Here is a 4,849-nt window from a genome sequence, read left to right as displayed (position 1 = left end):
TCTGTTGGCCACGTGAAGTCTGGCTACCTTAACCACCAGGTCATGGTGCCAGCCTCTTCATCAGCATTTTAAATAAATAGTACTTGGTATTTATTAATGAGGGTCAGAAATAAACATTTTTACTTTTTAAATGTAATTTTATGTACACGTATATGCACATATATTATAGTAATGAAACAGGAAATATCTATAAGAAACTCTACACTGTGCTGCTCTATAGCCTTGGCTCTCTCTTTACTAAAAGGGAAGTACTGTTCAAATTTTCTCATAGTGTAAGGAAGAAAGGGATGGTTTAGGGGGAAATGCCATTTTAAGGAATGGACCCTGTGTATCTTTATATTTACCTGACTCTCATTACTCCAGCAAAACACACCTGCACATGCACACACACACACGCTTACACACACCGACTCTTCAGTCCCAAAGGAGTTGATAAGGACTGAGGTTGAAATAAAGGTGCCACTTAGCCTCCTGTGTCACACAAATAGAAAGAAAGCCATGGGGTGCACCTGCACGTCTTCTCTCACTTCCCGGCTGCACGTGTGTCCCTCCCCAGCTGGGAGTGAAGGGTGCTGCGCACTGATAAGAAATAATGAATACAAACGTGTTTTTATTATGCAGGACCTGTAAAATGCATATTGAGTGTTCCTGTAATTGTTTGATTGCTAAAATATAGAATCTTTTATGTGCTTCATAGACCTCCACTTACAGGGAGCGTCACTGACCCCGGGCTCCACTGCTAAATTCTGACATGTATTGCTATGCTTGCCTGAGGCTTCCTTTCCACCCCAGGCCAAGTCTGAACACACACATTGAGACATGTCCGATTTGGCTTTGAGGACTCTGCTGAAGTTCTTGACAAACATTCTTCATGCTGCTGGTGTGGTCAAGAATGCCTCCATCCACTCTTCCTTCTCTGTTTCATATGGGATTAGCCTTATCTGCATGCCTTTCCCTGTTCTCTCCTGGGCGTTTCCCCTAGCAAATCCCTGTGTATGGAGCTCTGTTTTGGTATCTCTTCCTCAGAGGGCCTGGATTAACACAGCACGATTTAAAGCACAATCTTACACAGAACCATGTAGGTGGTATGTTGTATTTGGCTCGGAGGGTTGGCCCTCTGGCCTAGTGATTAAGGAAACCAGATCCAACATGGTCAAGTATGGTTTGAATCCCGCCCAGAGGCTTGAAAGACACACAGGGTGTGGTTAGTATGTGTCCCAACTTCCAACAGGATGGAAAGATGGAGAAGAAAGGATTGTAGCGTGGCTGTGCCCATTATAGGGTACTATCTCCATGTCTCTTTCTCTGTCTGGTGAGTACACATGCAATTAAACAAATGCAAGCAATTAAAAAAGTTTTTGGGACCAGCAGCTGGTGTAATGGTTCCATCACTGGACTCTCACGTAGTTGACCCAGGTTCAAGTCCTGGATGCGGCGACTTAAACATCACTCCGGGTGCATGTGCGTGCGTGCCCAGGATCCCGAGAGGAGAATGGAGGAAAAGGGATGACGGTGTGGTCATCTACCCCTGGGGGGGTAGAAAGACACTCTCTGTCTGTCTCTGTCTCTCCAGCAAGCGCAAGTGCCCTATAGCAAAAATCTCAAAAAAAAAAAAACCTCAAGGATGCACAAAAATTAATAGCAATTGTATCTGGTGTGAGGTTTTGGTAAGAACTTGTAAGGTAAAGGAACCAGAAGGTTAACTTCACTGTGTACCTTTTAATTTTTTTCAAACCAAGTACATGCGTAATAATTTGAAAATGTAAAACCAAGTATCTGGATTTAAAAATATAAATTTGGACCAGGACTCCAAGATGGCGTCAGTCATACCAGTGAAGGAGAAGAAACTCATGGATGTCAAACTCGGGGAGCTGCCAGGCTGGATACTGACGCAGGATTTTACCCCTAAAGGCATTGCTGGAGCATTTCAGAGAGGTTACTACCGGTATTACAAGTACGTCAACGTGAAGAAAGGGGGTGTTGCTGGGGTTTCTATGGTGCTGGCCGCTTATGGCTCTTCAGCTACTGCCTTTCCTATAAGGGACTCAAACACCAGCGGCGACGTAAATACCACTGCAGAGGGCCAGATGGAGGCCATACACTGAACCAGACCTTCATCTCCTTGGCTTGGCACCCCTCCAAAGGATCTTGTTGAGTACTTTCATATCCCAGTCGAGAATTCACATCCAATAAAAGATGACTGGTATGTGAAAAAAAAAAGAAAGAAAGTGTGTGTGTATATATATATATATATTATATATTTGAGAAAAAAAAAAAAAAAAGCATAGGTTTTGAAGGCAGCCGGGTCTGAATTTGAGCTGGGGAAAATTATTGTGTTACTGAATTCCTGATTCCATGATTTATTTTCTTCCTTGAATGAGAAATCTGTAACCTCACGCCCTGGCTTCCTGCTAGCATGTGTGCCAGTGTGCTTGGGGGATGAACCTAGGCCCTTTCCCACGTGGGTCCGGTTACATTACCACTATGACACTCCCTTGGCCCAAAAATTATCATTTTCTCCCCCCCCCTTATTTTTGAGAGAGAGAGAGAGAGAGAGAAAGCTTCAAACCATGATCGACCAAGGGAGTCCAGTACCTTAACCACCATGCCATCTGCTGGCCCCAAAGTTATAGTTTTGAAGAGTTCAGCCGATTGTGTAGAATTTCTCACTCTCTAGCTAGATTCGATTTCTTTTCTTCATAATTTTTTAGATTCAGGTTAAGTATTCATGGTAAAGAATACTACTACATACACGATTTGGTTGTCCCCTTCTGGCTGAGAAGTATGAGCACTTTGTTAAGGTGCTGTCCCCCAGATTTCAGGGTCACCTACTTTGCACTGAGGCAGGACTTTGTGAAGTGATTTGTAAAGACCACACATCTGTCTTCAGCTCCCACAACGTGCTCCCTCGGTTTCAGCAGCCATCGACGATCCTTCCAGAATCATTACATCGGACACTCACAGCATGGTGATTTTTCTCTGTGCTGTTATTAATTATCTAGTCTTCTTTGTAAAAATAAATAAATAAAATGAACTTCCCCTCCGCTCTGTACCCCCTTTTAGTCTTTTTCTCAAAATTAATTTTTACTTAATGTTATTTTCATTGAAAATCATAACTATGTATTTAAGGAGTACAACGTGATGCTTTTATACAAGTACACATGTGGAAAGATGAAATCAAATCCTATCTGTCTCCTCACTTTTTGTGTGTGATGAGACACTTGAATGTACTCTTTTAGTTATTTTGAAAAACACACTTTATTGAATATAATCATTCTCTTGTGCAATAGATCTCAAAAACTTCCTCGTAACAGAAACTGTGAGCCCTTCTTATTCCTTCCCAAGGAGCTCTATGAACTCGTGGATGTTAAATACCTATGTTAAAACCCTTTAGCATTATTATTATTGTTTTTTTTTTTTCTGGAGAGGTTTTTGCTATAGAGCGCATGAGCTTGCCAGAAAGACAGAGAGAGACAGAGAGACAGAAAGTGAGATATCACCCCCAGGGGGATGGCCACGCCACAATCCCTTCTGCTTCATTCTCCTCTCAGGATCTTGGGCATGCACGCACATGCACCCAGTGTGAGTTTAAGCCACTGGGTCCGGGACTCGAACCACGGTCAACTACATGGGAGTCCAGTGACATAGTCATTACACTAACTGCTGGTCCCTCCATTATTCTTTTTGTTATTTAGCCTATGCTGTTTCTAGATGGAGTTAGAATGGGCACAGCCACTAAAAGTCTGCTGAAATAAAAAGCATGATTCAGGAGAATCACTGTATAAATTTAAGAAGGAAGAAAAAAAAAGAACACACACATATACCCTGTACACACACATACATACATGTAGTACTTTTCACGGTTTGACTTAGGATCTTAACTGTGATGCAGTTGGTGAGATGTAGACAGGGTTTAATCCAAGCTGGGTCACTTACATTTCTTTTTTTTCTTTTTTTGAGAGGTTTTCGCTATAGGGCGCGTGCGCTCACCAGACAGACAGAGAGAGACATAGAGACAGAAAGCAAGAAATCACCCCCTGGGGGGGATGGTCACGCCACAATCCCTTCTTCTTTATTCTCCTCTCGGGATCTTGGGCATGCACACACACACGCCCGGCGTGAGTTTTAAGTCACTGGGTCCAGGACATGAACCGCGGTTGACTACGTGGGAGTCCAGTGACATAGCCATTACGCTAACTGCTGGTTCCCACTTACATTTCTTATATAAAAGGTGAAGACGTTGGGGCCGGCAGGTGGTGTGGGTGCTGGACATGGCTGACTATAGACCGAATCTGGGACCTGGCAGCTTGATTTCTCACTCCCCCCCCCACCCACAAGCACACACACACACACACACACACACACACACGTACACATACTCTGTTCTTCTCTGGCCAAATTAAAATAAATACCAGAAAGTTAAGTAAAATAATTCTTTAAAAAAAAAAAAAAGCAAAGATGCTTCCTGACCAGCAGATGGCTTGGTGGTTAACGGGCTGGCTCCCCAGGTGATGGATCACAATTCCAGTCCTGGACCCAGCAGCTGGAAAATCACACTGGGCACGTGTGTGTGCGTGTGTGTGCGCGCTACAAATCCTAGGACAATGAGAAAGGAGTATGAAGTGGCCATCCCTCCCACAGGGGATGGTTTCTCATTTTCCCTTTGTGTCTGCCTCTCTCTGCGGATTGAAGGAACTCTACAAGCCTTAAAAAATAAAAAAAAGGAGAACCAGCAGTTAACGTAATGGCTGTGTCGCTGAACTCCCACGTAGTCAACCGCGGTTCGCGTACCGGACCCGGTGGCTTAAAACTCACGCCAGGCGCGTGTGCGTGCGTGCCCAAGATCCCG

At 43.9% G+C, this 4,849-nt stretch overlaps 1 pseudogene; it reads left to right on the top strand.

Annotated features, from left to right (window-relative positions):
* The window catches only part of LOC102484233 (ATP synthase subunit f, mitochondrial-like), a 24,619-nt pseudogene extending 22,427 nt beyond the window's left edge, over positions 1–2,192 (top strand).
* The last annotated feature ends 2,657 nt before the right edge of the window (positions 2,193–4,849 follow it).

Source organism: Tupaia chinensis, unplaced genomic scaffold, assembly GCF_000334495.1.
Source record: "Tupaia chinensis unplaced genomic scaffold, TupChi_1.0 Scaffold000557_1, whole genome shotgun sequence".
Classification (NCBI taxonomy): Eukaryota; Metazoa; Chordata; class Mammalia; order Scandentia; family Tupaiidae; genus Tupaia; species Tupaia belangeri.
This window is presented reverse-complemented; position numbering and strand designations above follow the sequence as displayed.